At 43.7% G+C, this 15,386-nt stretch overlaps 1 long non-coding RNA gene across 6 annotated transcripts; it reads left to right on the top strand.

Moving 5' to 3' along the window:
• The first annotated feature begins 2,681 nt into the window (after window positions 1-2,681).
• Window positions 2,682-11,506, top strand: LOC126511286 (uncharacterized). Of its 6 annotated transcripts, none has more exons than XR_007594641.1 (5): window positions 2,682-3,826; window positions 5,084-5,286; window positions 8,180-8,360; window positions 9,071-9,279; window positions 10,710-11,506. It is a non-coding gene; the product is annotated as an uncharacterized lncRNA (long non-coding RNA). The 6 variants fall into 6 exon arrangements; XR_007594643.1 differs by having other exon boundaries at window positions 2,682-4,014; XR_007594646.1 differs by lacking the exon at window positions 5,084-5,286.
• Window positions 11,507-15,386: the final 3,880 nt, after the last annotated feature.

The raw sequence follows: 15,386 nt of genomic DNA, 5'->3' as shown, positions 1-15,386 counted from the left end.
TGCATGCGTGTGTGTGTGTGTGTGTCTGTGTGTGTGTGTGTGTGTGTGTGTGTAACTTTACAATCCTACCTAAAAGATAAGGCCATTACTGTTATCAATAATCATCAACTATCAAGAGCACCTGCTGAATACAGGCCAGATGTTGGGGAGGATGTGGACTTCCACAGAGTTCATTATCAACTTCACTGTCTACTAAAAAAAAAAAAAAGCTGTCACAGTCTGCTTTCCTTTCAGCTCAAATAAGCAAATGCAGCTCACAGGGTGCCCACTTCTTCCACTGCAAGAGAGAGAGAGAGAGAGAGAGAGAGAGAGAGAGAGAGAGAGAGAGAGAGAAGCAGAGATGGGAGTCAGTTCTCCCATTTTACCATGTGGATCCCAGGGAAGCACCTTTAACTGCTGAGCCATCTTTCTTGCCAGCCCCACCACACTGCTGAAGGTTTTGCTGGACACAGTCATGAAAGCATGATTTTCAGACTGAGGAACAGAACATTAACTTCGCTTTGCCCTGGTACTCAGTGTCCAGGACATCCTGTTGAGGATGTGTCAGGAATGTACTCTGAACTGAAGGCTTTGGGAATCAGACATGACCAAAAGCAAGCAGCTAAGTAAAACCCACTCAGCAGAAACCAAGCGGCAAATGCTCCAAGCTGCAAATGCTCCAAGCTGCAATGAAACAAGTGCCTGACACAGCTGGAGCACCTCGGGTGGATGCTGCCAGGGGTCCCTGGCACAAACATGGATTCTTCAAGACACACAGCACAGAGGGCCAGTTCTGAGCTGCAGGCTGCACATGAGCTGCTGACTCATCTCAGCAGCCATGTTGCCTTCAGCAACTGGACCGGCGAGGAGGGAATTCTTTGTTATCCAAAAAGAATAGGCGACACAAGGAGGGCAAAGGGGTGATGCTCTCAGACACGATCTTAAACAGCAGCTGTAAGTAGCCTCGACATCATAGATTTGGCGCTGGCATTAAAAACAGAACACAGATGTAGGAGAATTCATCCACTTTGGAGAAGTCGGTCGGCACGTGTGCTTTTATCCCCTGGTGTATGTGCTGTGCATAGGTGATAAGGGAAAATGAGGCGTACAAGGTGGCTACTGTCCACATGGGGGTGTTCCGGAGCCTCACTCTCGTATTCATGTATGTAGCCTTACAGTAGCACTATAAAATGGGCCTGCTATTTCAGGTTCATTCTGCTGTAAGCAGAGAAGCTGGGAATTGGGCCCGTGTCTGTTCGGTGTCAGAGCTCCTGACCACATACCGTTCTGGTGTTTGGAAGGCAGAATCGACAGAGGTGTCCACAACAACCGCAAAGGGGGATGCATAGCTAGGGGCGCAATCGTGTTGCTATGATAACGTAAAGAGCTCAGAACCAATCTCTATCCACCTACAGTCCCCATTAGCTAAAATGTGCTGAAATGCTTGTTCAAGTAGCTATGGAGACCACGGAGGGGCTTGCTGAGAAGGCTGAGGTTCCACCCGAGTCCTTGCAGGGCTGGCAGGTAGAACCGTGGGGTAAAGGAATAGAAGCAGTTCCAGGTGGCCTGTCTGTGTGGCTCAGGTCACAACATGCCTAGAATGGCTCTGGTTCCTGGGGAAAATAGAGATCATGGTTTTGCCTCTTTGGAGTTGGTGTATTTGTATTTACTTGGGTAATTACTTGGTCTGGGAGCTATTAGAAAAGTAAGTGGGAATCAAAGGGAGGAATTACATGGTGTAATGAGGGTTGATTTTTCTTAGTTCTTAGTGAGTTGACTTTGAGTCAAGGAATCCATGGATCTTTTTACTGCCTGGACACTCACGTGTGTGGCAGGGTTGGTCAGAGGTGGTGGATGATCTTGGGCAGTTGTGAGAACAACTCCCACAAATCAGGTGACTCTTCTTTGCATCTGTATTGGTAGATCTGATGCCTCCAGGGACACATGTGTTCGGAATCTCTGAGCCAACTACTAAGGTTTCATTTCCTCTTCTGGCGGCCGTGAAAACCCATGGATTTAGAGTTTACAGTGTTTCCTTCCTCCCTGTTTCTCTGTGCAGACTGATGCCCTCTGCTTCTATTTTTGATGTGTGCACAGTGTTTGGATCTGTACCAGGGACCCCATCTACTTTATCCAGGTGGCAAAGATATAAGGCGGAGGGCAGGATGTGTGTTAGAGGCCTAAAACCCACAAGGCAGACTAAAGAGATGAATATGATTTGGTGAGGATATGTTCTTAGGCAAAATTCCTTTGGCAGAAAGCCAGGAAAGTAATTAACAGTTACAGAAAGATGCCAAGACAGAACCTGAGATGCAACCCAATAAGGGTTCAGGTATCTATGGAGAAGGTAACTAGAGCCAAGCAGAAAGAAACTAACTATCTCACGCCTTCCAGAAGCAGCTCTGGAACAGATCCTTGGGAACAGAATAATTAAAGGGGTGAATGAGGAGGGTACGGGCGAGAGGAAGAATGGGTCAGGTGAAGCTGAGCAGAGACAGGACTTGCTAGAGGTGTCAGAGCCGTATCAGCTGGGCTGAGGCTAAGGGGAATATTGAAGGTTGAATTACAGTGATCAAGTTTTACACCTATATACCATATATATGTTATATATTATATCCTATATGATCTATATTATATTCCAAAGTCTCTGCTCAGAAAAGGCAATGTTTGGCTTTGAATTCCATTTATCTGTTCTGCAGAGTTTGAAAGCCACGTTGCTGTGACTAGGGAGAAGTCTGAGGGCCCAGGGTCCTGCTGTTTCAGAGAGAAGCCACATTCAGGCCTTGTTCTCATGGTGGAGACTTGTCTCTGTGCAGGAAGGTGTTCTGAGCAGCTATCTTGTTGGGGTTCCATTAGTCAATTTCCTGGTATAATTGCCAACAGAGTGATAACCATATTCTCCCTCATAGCCAAGAACTGGCCTTGGGAATAGGAGACAAGTACTTTATGAAACTGTGCTTTCTCCAGAGCAGTTCTGTCTGATTCACCTCTTCATCTTTGGCACCTAAATGAATGTCCACCAAACCAGCCAGTCAATGATCAGCTGAGCCATTTCAGGAGACTTGTAGTTTGTGATTGGACATGTTGGAGGTACAAGAGCTTACAAAAGTAGCCCTGTGACTTTGTTGCCTCTGAATTAGTTTTTATTAAAAATTTTAAAAATCAATTATTTCTTTAATTATTTTTTGTCTTTCGAGAGAGGGTCTCATTCTGCAGCCCTGGCTAGGAAGAAACTCATTATTCTAGGCTGGCCTCAGATTCAGGATAGCACTCCTGCATCTTCCTACTGAGATTGTAGGTGTGGATACCACCAAAATATTTAAAAAGATTTACTTTTAGTAATGTGTATGTGTGTGTTTCCGGGTCAGTGTGTGACATATGTGTGCCGTTGTGCAAGAGGCCAGAAGACGGCATCTGATCCCCTGGAGCTGGAGTTGTAGGCAGTCATGAGCCAACTGACTTGGGCTCTGCGAACTGAACTCTGGTGCTCTGGGAGAGCAACAATGCTGTTAGCCATTAAGCTACTCTTTCAACCTTAGCAAAACAATTTTTTCAGATCATAAAATGTTGATGTATTCCTGTTGATTCTCAAGGAACCTTGGCTGAAAAATATAGCAGATAAATGAGTCCCCAAATAGGAAAAAAAAAATCAAAGTTCCTTCAGGAGAATTTATTGTGTTATGTTTTTCTTTCCCTAAGGAGTGCACAGTGTTTTCTCAAAAGGTAAAGTACTAGTTGGGTGGGAAAAGACAGAGTGCGGAGATGGGATGAGGCTCGGCATGGACTCTCATGATGTGAGTGCGGGGCTTGGTGTGGGCAACCACAGGTGCACAAAAGGCTGGAACAGGTAAGTGGTGAGGCACTCCCCTTTCTCTTTAGAGGATAAACTGAGACGTGTAGAAGAATAGGAGAAGAAGAATCGAGCAGAGGCAACAGGACCAGTCAGGGACGAGCTGAGCAACAACCTGAGTGAGATGTGTAGAGCCCCGCAGAGCCAGAGTCAGGGAGCAGATGGGAGTCTGCCCAGAGATAATGGTTTGTATACTTGGCTGAGTTCATAAATCGCCTGAGGTTGGGGTGAAGAGTAGTCTAGGGAGAGGCGTCCGGGGCTCGAGGTCTTCTTGCTGCAAGGGACAGCATTCTTTCAAGTGGTGTCTTAAAAACGCATGCAAGTGTTTATCGTTTGCATGACGGTGCATTAACATATGCATTTCTGTGAAAATACTGTGCAAAACCAGGTAAGAGATTTAACTTTCCAAAGCCTCAGAGAAAATTGGTGCTTGACTGGGGAGCAGTGAGCAGCAGTTCTGTGTGATTTCTGATGTTCCCAGCAAGGCTGCTTTTTCCTCTGTTAATGTCAAATGGGTCTCTTGACAGCCCCGTCCAAGTCAGCCAGCAGGGGTATTGGGCGTCTCTGCTTAGGTTTAAGATGCCCTTCCGCTTCCCATCCATCCTCACAGCCTGGCTGAACTAACCCACCCCTCAGCTAAGCTGACCCTCCTCTCATGTCAGGGCTGACTCTGTTCTTATTCCACCCCCACCTCGCAGTTTTCCTGGTTTATTTGTTTTAAGGCAAATAAGAAATTTAGCTCCAGGTGAAATTAAGGATGGTAGCTGGTAAACAGACAAACACACGTGGCTGCTCTCATGGTGCCCGAGGCTGAGTATTTTGTTTCTCAAACAGAGTATCAGTCCCAAGTGGTCGGTCCTATGCCACTGTCACAGAGCTCAGCTCAGTAAGAAAACACATAGCCAAATAAAAGGATCAGACAAAAAGCCCCTCATAAGGTGTTTATGACTTTTAATCCATTGTCTCTTCTCATTAAATGAGAAATTTTGTTTCTATTGTAAATCATATTTAAATATGAGAAACTCAATAGCTTCTGCATATGTCTTTTCCTGTGATGGGATAAGGGGAAGGTCCTATCAGGGTCATCCCGTGCCTTGGTGATTGCGCTTTCCTCATTCAGGCCACCTGAGGTCAGTTCACAGCTCCTAAAGTCAAAAGGTGGGAAAGTCGAGGGAGGTGTGGTAGGGAATTGCTTTCTAAGATCATAACCATAGAGATGTGTTTTCCTGGAACCTCCTCTTCTTCCCCCCCTAGGCAGATAAGGGGACTCCACTCTGTCGCACTTCACTGGTAGAGTTTGCTGCTCTGTGATCTCCAGGAATACAAATCCCGTGAGCAATGTCCATACTCCAGCATCCTACTTAAGAGTGTGCAGAGAGGACTGAAAATGTACCAGGAATAGGTAGAAGGAGGCAAAGACCATGTGATTCTTTTCCTGGCTACTGAGGCTCTATATGGTAATCACAGAATGAGAGAGGGAAAGGCTGGGAAAAGTCTTAAGGGCTTTAAGAGAGGGAGTGGGGCGGACCATTGAATACAAGTGTAGAAAATGAAGGGTCAGGGAGGGTGTAATGGGGCTGGGGACAGGGACACAGGGGAGAGGGGTTGGAGATTTAACCAGAATTAAGTAAATATGGAGATTCAACCAAAATGCCATAGGAAGCCTGTTATTTTCTATGCTAATGAAAAGAAACGAAGGGAGCAAAGAGCAGTGGTCGTCCCTAGCAGGGTTTAAGTAGAGACTGTGATATTTTGAATACGTTTTTATGCATTAAGAAAGAGCTCAGAATTTCTGGTGAAGTGGTTGATGCTGGAGGCGAGAAGTCAGATGACAGTATAGAAAAGTATGGGTCAAAGGCCAGGCTACAAACCAGGAGAATCAAGTACGTGCTCTTAGGTCAGGAGAACAAGGTGAGACCTCCAGTCTTTCTTTAGCTTCCCTTTCGGTTGCATCTACATTACCCCGAAACCAGTTCCAGCAAGGGGACACCAGCTGCCTTCTGAACTTTTGAATTCTAGAAACTTTCCCTCCCCAGAGCGTTTTGATTTGTGGCTTCTTCTCCACTCCTGAGCAGTTTGCAACTGCCGCTATAGCCACCAACCCAGTGGTGTAAGATATGGCAGGCATGTTAGTTCACAGTCCTGCAGGGAGAAGTCTTACGTGATTCTCACTGGGGTCAGCTCACCAGGTCAAACCACTTGGGGCCAATCACCAGGTTGTCTTTCTTTCTGGAGTTTCTAAGAGAGAATTCCTTTCTTTGTCTTTTCCAACTTCCATAGGCTGCCTTTATAGCCCTCAGCTGGTGCCCGCCCCCATCTTCAGTGCCAGCTACCGAGCTGCTCCCTGCCTCTGCTTTACTGCCACATTATCTCTGATTTATCCACTCAGCTTCCCCAGTGATGTCATAGGTCTATCCTGATAGGCCAGGGTCATCTCCCTGTATGGAAGTGAGTTGAAGGGTTTCCTTTACAAACTTAGTCTCCCTTTGTGACAAAGCCCAACACAGCCACATTTTCCAGCGGTTGAGAGGTGCACGTTTGGGGATGGCAATACTCTTCTGCCTCCCACGATCCTTGGTGCCCTACTGAAGTAGAAGTCATCGTTGTCCTTACCAGGATTATTGCAACAGCCTGGACCCTGGAGTCCTCTCATAGTAGATGGATGTCAAAAGGGCTCCCAGGCCTCTCTCCTCCCCAGGCTCTTTCTTTAAGAGGACACTCATGTCTACCTCACAGGGCTGTTGTGAGGGGTGACTATATACATGGCACAAAGCAGAACATTTTAGTTAGTCATTGTTCTTTTGTCACGGCCTCTGCACTCTGTGTGCCCCGAAGCCAGAGGGATCTTTCTTACACATGTACTGGCCCCAAGACTCATCAGTGCTCTGAAGTTTGTTCTCTGACCGGAGGTCCCGCCTATGTCTCCACTGGGTTACCTTACAGCATTTGGGGTCCTAAGTGTTACAGATATTCTGTGTCCCTCTACATTTCAGTGTTTTCCTTTTTGCTTGCATTTCCTTTACCTTCTTTGTCTGACTTCTATTCTTCTTTCAGTGCCCCCTCTGATAGCCAGGGCTCGGGAGCACTGGCTCATTACCACTCTGTCTTCTCCTGGGATGAGCCTCTTCACACTGTGCTGCCTGGAACCCAACATCACTAGGCCGTCGGGAAAGGAGCACTGAGGGTGTGACAAAGGGGGCTTCACTTCTGAAGTTTGCCAGAGTGTCTCCCACAGGAGATGGCTACCACAGCTTCCCTGGGTCTTTTGCTGTTGGCAGAGGGAGAAGAATCCTGGAACCTGGCCCTGTCCTGGTGATGGGAGTGAGCAGTGGGTGGTCATGCTGGGGTCTGAAGACCAAATGGTCATCAGAGATCCCCGACCCTGCAGGCTTCAGCGAGTCAGGCAGTGCTAGCGGGAGCTGGTGTGGGGGCAAGCCAGCAAGGAGACCATTGCTCTGGCTCCACACCAGAGAAGACATACTGTGAATCTGACTGCTGAGAGACACACCACCTGTGCACACTGACAGGAAATGCCCTGGCCACAGACAACAGCTGTTGTCTAACTGGCAAGCATAACCCACCGAGCTCCACCTGGCCTCACATTTTTGTCTACAGAACCATCAGACAGGTCTCCACAGGGCAAGCTGCACAGGAGGGGTGACAGGGCCTCGCCACTGTGGAAATCTGAGGTGCCCTGTCATTCTGTCTGGGCCCTGGACAGGTATAGCTTGCTTCCGTGATTACATCTCCCTAGAAGTTTGGTAGTTAGGAACATACCTAAAACCATTTGTGTGCAGAACTAACAGAGCATTTGGACCAAGTCTCTCTCTTCTGGCTGCGTTTGCTATGGGTGTTCTATTGTTTGCTCTTCCAAATAGAGGGAATAGCAAAATTAACTTGGGAGTCCAAAGATTTTTTTTTTTTTAGAAGGCGTTTAAGCTGGGTTCCCAATTTGCAGAAGGATTAATATTAAAAATGTAATTTTTCAAAAAAAAGTGCTTGGAACTTACCAGGAATGTTTCCACATAAAAATGGTGTACTTGCTAATAATTAGCTGAAGTGTAGCTCAAATACAACTAAAACAAAGGGCATTTAAACTAGTTTATGGTCACAAGGGTAGGAGGCCAGAGATTAAACAAAAGAAGACAGAAAGAAATTAAATTATACCATGTTTATTTTGAGTGGAAACCTTTGAGGAATCACACTTTTAATTAAAAAGGGATAAGAGGCACAAGAAAGCTCTGGGGAGGATTTCCCAGCAGTCCTCAGGAATTTACTGGTTCTTTGCAAACCTAATTTTTACTGAAAAGTCTATAAATCTTCTTTTTTTTTGTTATTGTTCTTTGGCAGGCTATGAAAACAGATCTCACTTTGTTTTTGGAAGGGAAAAAGGACTGAGGAAATTCCTGCTGTAAGCCAGCCTTGGACCCTGTGGGTTTGGATGCTGCAGGGTCAAAAGAGAATTCCTGCCTTCGAGAAAATTTCCTTCATCTGGAGGGGGTCAAACAACAAAGTCAATAAATACCAAGTGGTAACCAGTGCTTTGAAAAAAAAAATCCGAAGCCTTAAATTAGCATTTAAATACAATAGTCAAAGTAGCTGGCTACTTAAAAGGAGTTGCCAGCCCTTAAGGTCCTTAAGGAAAGCAGGCAGAGAGCAGTGTGGACACAGGAGCAAGGACCCTGGGAAGCACTGGGAAATTTTAAGGGGCAGCAGCAGGCGAGGGAGCAGCATGGGGGTGAGGGAGGAAGTACAGCCTGAGTCAGTGAGGCAGGGTGGCATTGCAAAGGACTCTGGCTTTTATTTTTAGGATGATTGCCTTACATGTGAAATTTTGCCTCCCCCAGCCTCCCTGCCGGGCCCTGAAGCAGAATTGGGCTCAGGAGAAGCAGAGAATGGGAAAAGATGGTGGAAGTGGTGTGGTTTAAATCTTAAGTATCTCTTACTGGATCCTGTTTTGAGAACTTCTTCCAAGATGGTGGCTTGTTTTTGTTTGTTTTGTTTTCAAGACAAGGTTTTTCCTGTAGACCAGATTGGTCTCGAACTCACAGAGATGTGCCTATCTCTGCCTCTGAGTGCTGGGATTAAAGGCATGTGACACCACTGCCTGGTGCTGGTGTTTTTTTTTTTTTTTGGATGACTGTGGGGACTTTAGGATGTGGGACCTGCTGGTAGAATAGGGCTGGAAAGGGGGAGCTTTTGCTGGTTATGGCTTGGGCTCACCTTCCTGCTCTACCACAGTGGGAACAGCAGCTGCCTCATGATTCTGTCACCGTGGATGGAGTGGCTCCTTTATGCTTCCCATCTCATCCCCATCATCGTGGACTTCAACATTCTGAAACTGTGAGCTGAAACCAACATTCCTGGGGCTCAGCAGGATGGCTCAGTGGGTAAACATGCCTGCCTTACAAGCCTGGCAACCTCAGTTCAATCTTTGGAACAGCAGCAAGGTGAAAGGAGAGAGCCGACTCCGGACGTTGTCCTCTGATACCCATACTCCACACACACCCCAATAGTAACAACAGGAATAATGATAATAAGAAATCTTTCCTTTTCTCTTAGACTGTTTGTGTCAGGAATATGATCCAGAGATTTGCCTTAAAAGTCACTCTAGAGCCTGTCCCAGTTGATGGGATCAGTATGATCTGTAGCATGCAATACTTTTTCCAGTTTCGTCCATTTGCCTTTAAATTCCACAACTTTAATTTTCTTTACAGCTGAGTAAAGTGCCAATGTGTAAATGGCTCTCAGTTTTACCATCCCTTCATCAGGTGATGGACAACTAGGCTGCTTCCATTTCCTTACTATCATAACTAAAGCGGTAATAAACATGAGTGGACACATATTTCTCTGGTTGGTTATACAGTCCTTCAGAGTGTATGTCCAGGGTTTGCTTTGCTGGATCATATGATAATTCTGTTTTTAGTGTTTTGAGAAACTCTGCCAGTGATTTCTCCAATGTCTGTACCAGTTTACAGTCCCACCCACAGTGAATAGTGCTCCTTGGGGAAGCATTTTTGTTACAACCATGAATAACTATGCAGATGCTCAAGAAGTAAAGGGGTAACCACAGCTGTTCTTCCTTGTTCATGTACCCCTTTCCTTGTCATTATTTCCTAAGCAATACAATGTAAAAATGTTTATGTGACTCTTGCCTTGCATTAGGTATTAATTTAGATATTATTTAAGACACACAGAGAATGAGAATAGTTCATATGCAAATACCAGTTGGTTTTACATAGGGTACATGGAGACAGTATTCAAAAGGGAAAACTGGGGGTCTTGGTACTAATTATCTGTGGATTTTATGAGAGACAGAATACCTGGCAAAAAGAACTTAAGAGAAGAAAGATTTACCTTGGATCATGATCATAATGGACTATCTGTCCTCTTAGATCTTTACATTGTACCTACAGTCAAGAGGCAAAGAGAGAGGAAGGCAGTGTCCTCTCTGTTCATTTTGGGAGCATAGAGCATGGGTGGTACCCATATTAAGGGCGTGTCTTCCCTTCCCAGTAAAACCTCTTTGGAAATGTCCTCACAGTCATACTTAGAGATTTGTCTCCAGGGTGGTGCTAAATTTAGTTAGGTTAGCAATGAAGATTAACCCTCGTGTTTAGATAATCTTTAGCTCTGACTGCTAGATGTTGGTTTATCTCATGACAGCTCTTACTGTCCAGAGCAAACCTAAGGTCAGAAAGGAACAAAGAAAGAATAAACATTTCCTTAAACTAAGAAAATCTAGATGTGTTTCAGGATGGAAATTTGTTACTTGATGAAATAGTAAATAATGTTCTCCAAATATTGGAAACTGTGGAAAAGATGGTTTCCATTTAAGTTACACCAATAATTCCTCCTGTCTTCTATTATCTTTTTATAGGAATGCGATGAGAGCTAAGGCCTCCTGTCTCCTGGGTGAAACTCCTGAGTTCTGAGGCGGTTATCCTTGGAATAAGGAGAAAGGGACCTAAAAGTGTGCTCCTCTGCAGAGACCCTTGTTCCTCTTCCCTAACATACACCGCTGTTATTCGCTATCCTACTGAAACCACCACATCTGACTTGGATCCAGTTGATGTGAGTCATCACAGACTTCCAGGATCCTTCTGCCATCCTTCAGTCTTGGAACTAATCCTCATAAAGGTCCCTGTAGGGACCAGTGAGCCACCCTTAAGCCATGTCTCTCCCTTTCTATCTACCCCTGCATTACCTTTCCCCAGAGCACTTGCTTCATGCAGACTGAGACTTTCCTACTGTGCTCGCATCTGTACCCTCAAGACAGAGGATGGTGACAGACACTGTTTGATAAATACTTGTTCAAAGTTTAGGCACTGTTCACTGGGAAGACAAACATTTGCTTGGAGTGGGTCCTTATATGGGAAACAGAATGCAAGACTCCAAAAGTCACTATGGACAAGAAGGTGAAGGCTATCCCTTTGAGCTTCTTTTGATGCCACATCCTATGAAGTCTTATTTCAACAACTGTTAAATGACAAGGTCCACATGATAAATGACAGGGCTCATAGTAATGCTTTGCAATATTTGGCCTTTGCCCTTAGGATTTTCATCTATGTTTCTTTGTTGTTGTTGTGTTTTATTTTGTTTTTAGACTATATGTTAAATTTTGCTTTGTTTTGGGGATGTCACAACAGCAAAGGGTGGAAACAAGGGAATAGGGAGATGAATGGGATCAGGATGAATGTTGTAAAATCTACAAAGAATCAATAAAAAGTTAAAAAAAATTCCATCGACAAACACATGCCAGACTATAAGAAGGTTACCATGGTAATTATACATCCCAATATTTAAGTGCCTTGGAATATTGCTCCTTTCCTCACTCAGATGAGGACTCTATGGTATAGATTTTTGCATTGTCTTTTTCCCAGTCCACTAATAATTAGCACAGGGAGGTCAAAATGACATGAAAAGTGATTCAGGTCCTATGGCTTGTATAAGATCCACAACCCAACCTATGGCTTGTATAAGATCCCACCCAACCTCAGAGACTACATCTGAATCCAGACTGCAAATGAACCGTTTAAGGAGTCTGTTCTCAGTAGGTGATGGTGGGTCCCATCTCTAATCCCAGCATTTAGAAGACAGAGGCAGGCAGATCTCTGAGTTCGAGTACAGCCAAGTCTACAGAGCGAGTTCCAGGACAGCCAAGGCTACACAGAGAAACCCTGTCTCAGAAAAAAAAAAAAAAAAAAAAAAAAAAACAGAAAAGAGAGAAGAGAAGGGGGGGGGTCCTCTTCTCTCACAAGCTTCATAGACTGTGAGCACCTTAGAAGTGGGGTTGAGCCCTAGCCATCTCTGGAGCCCTTCAAAGCAGGTCCCTTTCTTTCCCCCACCTTCAGCCACACTGAGAGGAAAACATGGTTGATGCTGGCCATGGAGGTGGGTTCATCCAGGAGTGTGAGACCAGACAGCCCCTGCCTGTCAGCAGCCTCCTCCTGCTTCTCGCTTTGTTCCAGTCATTTTTGAGTTTTGTCTGATGCACTGGACTTGAGAAGCGTGAAGTCAGAAGAGTTGGGTAGATCTCTACAGAATATCTTTTTATTCAAAGTTTATTGAGAACCTTTAAAGGCCATGTCTCGTCTCCCCTCTTTCCTGTATTTACAACTGAAAGAAAAAAAATCTCCACCAGAGTTATGGGGAAATGGAGTCTTTTTCTTCTCGGAGCTAAACAGGCCATTTCATCTACCTTTTCTTCTTAAAAACAGACCAACCTGAATGTGACATGATGCCCAGGGGCCACAGACTTGGTTCTTTTATTATTATTGATTTTATTGAGCTATATATTTCTCTCTGCTCCCCTCCCTGCCTCTCCCCTCCCCTTCAACCCTCTCCCATGGTCCCCATGCTCCCAATTTACTCAGGAGATCTTGTCTTTTAATACTTCCCATGTAGATTAGATCTATGTATGTCTCTCGTAGGGTCCTCATTGTTGTCTAGGTTCTCTGGGATTGTGATTTGTAGGCTAGTTTTCTTTGCTTCATGTTTAAAAAACCACTTATGAGTGAATACATATGATAATTGTCTTTCTGGGTCTGGGTTACCTCACTCAAAATAATGTTTTCTAGCTCCATCCAATTGCCTGCAAATTTCAAGATGTCATTATTTTTTTCTGCTGTGTAGTACTCAATTGTGTAAATATACCACATTTTCCTTATACATTTTTTGGTCGAGGGGCATTTAGGTTGTTTTCAGGTTCTGGCTATGACCAACAAAGCTGCTATGAACATAGTTGAGCATACGTCCTTGTGGCACGATTGAGCATCCTTTGGATATACACCCAAAAGTGGTGTTTCTGGGTTTTGAGGAAGGTTGTTTCCTAATTTTCTGAGAAATCGCCACATTGACATCCAAAAGGGCTGTACCAGCTTGTACTTCCATCAGCTATGGAGGAGTGTTCTCTTTACCCCACAACCTCTTTAGCATAAGTTGTCATCAGTGTTTTTGCTCTTGGTCTTTCTTACTGGCGTTAAGATGGAATCTCAGAATTGTTTTGACTTGCATTTCTCTGATGACTAAGGGTGTTGAATGTTTCCTTAAGTGTCTTTCAGCCTTTCTAGATTCCTCTGTTGAGAGTTCTCTGTTTAGGTCTGTACTCCATTTTTTTTTTTAAATTGGGTTATTTGTTATTTTGATGACCAATTTCTTGAGTTCTTTGTATATTTTGGAGATCAGACCTCTGTCCAATGTGTGGTTGGTGAGGATCTTTTCTGTAGGCTGCCATTTTGTCTTATTGACCATGTCCTTTGCTTTATAGAAGCTTTTCAGTTTCAGGAGGTCCCATTTAGTAATTGTTTCTCTCAGTGTCTGTGCTACTGGGGTTATTTAGGAAGTGGTCTCCTGTGCCAATGCATTCAAGTGTACTTCCTACTTTTTCTTCTATGAGGTTCAGTGTGGCTGACTTTATATTGAGGTCTTTCATCCATTTGGATTTGAGTTTTTGCATGATGATAGATATGGATCTATTTCATTCTTCTTCATGTTGATATCCAATTATGCCATCACCATTTGTTGAATTTCCTTTCTTTTTTCCATTTGATATTTTTGTTTCTTTGTCAAAAATCAGGTGTTCGTAGGTCTGTGGATTAATATCTGTGTCTTTGATTCAGTTCCATTGATCTTCCTGTCTGTTTTTATGCCAATACCAGGCTGTTTTTACTACTGTGGCTCTATAGTAGAGTTTGAAGTCAGGGATTGTGATGCCTCTAGAAGTTCTATTATTGTATATGATTGTTTTGGCTATCTTGGATTTTTTGCTTTTTCATATGAAATTGAGTATTGTTCTTTCAAGGTCTGTGAAGAATTTTGCTGGGATTTTGATGGGCATTGCATTGAATCTGTAGATTGCTTTTGGTAAGATTGCCATTTTTACTATGTTAACTCTACCTACCCAAGAGTATGGGAGATCTTTCCACTTTCTGGTGTCTTCTTCAGTTTCTTTCTTTAAAGATATAAAGTTCTTGTCATACAGGTCTTCCACTTGTTTGGTTAGAGCTACTCCAAGATATTTTATGTTATTTGTAGCTATGGCAAAGTGTGATGATTCTCTGATTTCTTTCTCAGTCCATTTATCATCTGTATGAAGGAGGCTATGGATATTTTTGAGTTAATCTTGTATCCTGCTACATTACTGAAGGTGTTTATTAGTTGTTGATGTTTCTTGGTAGGGTTTTTGGTCTCTTATGTAAACTCTCACATCATCAGCAAATAGTGAGAGTTTGATTTCTTTTCTGATTTGTATCTCCTTGATCTTCTTCTTTTTTTATTTTTTTTAAACTTTTTTTGTCTTACTGCTCTAGCTAGAACCTCATGTACTATATTTAGTAGATATGGAGAGAGTGGACAGCCTTGTCTTGTTCCTGGTTTCTGTGGGATTGCTTTGAGTTTCTCTCTATTTAGTTTGATATTGGTTGTTGGCTTGCTGTATATTGCCTTTATCATGTTTAGGTACATTCCTTGTATCCCTGCTCTCTCCAAGACCTTTATCATGAAGGAATGTTGTATTTTGTCAAAGGCTTTTTCAGCATCTAGTGAGAAGATCATGTGGGTTTTTTTTCCAGTTTGTTTATATGATGGGTTATACTAACAGATTTTCATATGTTGATCCACCCCTGCATCTCTGGGATAAAGCCGACCTGATCATGGTGGACAATTTTTCTGAAGTGTTCTTGGATTTGGTTGTCAGTATTTTACTGAGTATTTTTGCATCAATGTTCATGAATGAGACTGGTCTGTAATTCTTTCTTGGTAATGTCTGTGTGGTTTGGGTACCAGGGTAATTGTAGCCTCAACCTACCCATGGACCCAGCAATACCACTCTTGGGAATATACCCAAGAGAGGCCCTATCATACAACAAAAGTATATGCTCTACTATGTTCATAGCAGCATTGTTTGTAATAGCCAGAACCTGGAAACAACCTAGATGCCCTTCAATTGAAGAATGGATGAAGAAAGTATGGAATATATACATATTAGAGTACTACTCAGCAGTAAAAAACAAGGACTTCTTGAAGTTTGCAGGCAAATGGATGGAAATAGAAAACA

Source organism: Alexandromys fortis, unplaced genomic scaffold (assembly GCF_014885135.2).
Source record: "Alexandromys fortis isolate MF-2015 unplaced genomic scaffold, M_Fortis_MF-2015_v1.1 scaffold_97, whole genome shotgun sequence".
Classification (NCBI taxonomy): domain Eukaryota; kingdom Metazoa; phylum Chordata; class Mammalia; order Rodentia; family Cricetidae; genus Alexandromys; species Alexandromys fortis.
This window is presented reverse-complemented; position numbering and strand designations above follow the sequence as displayed.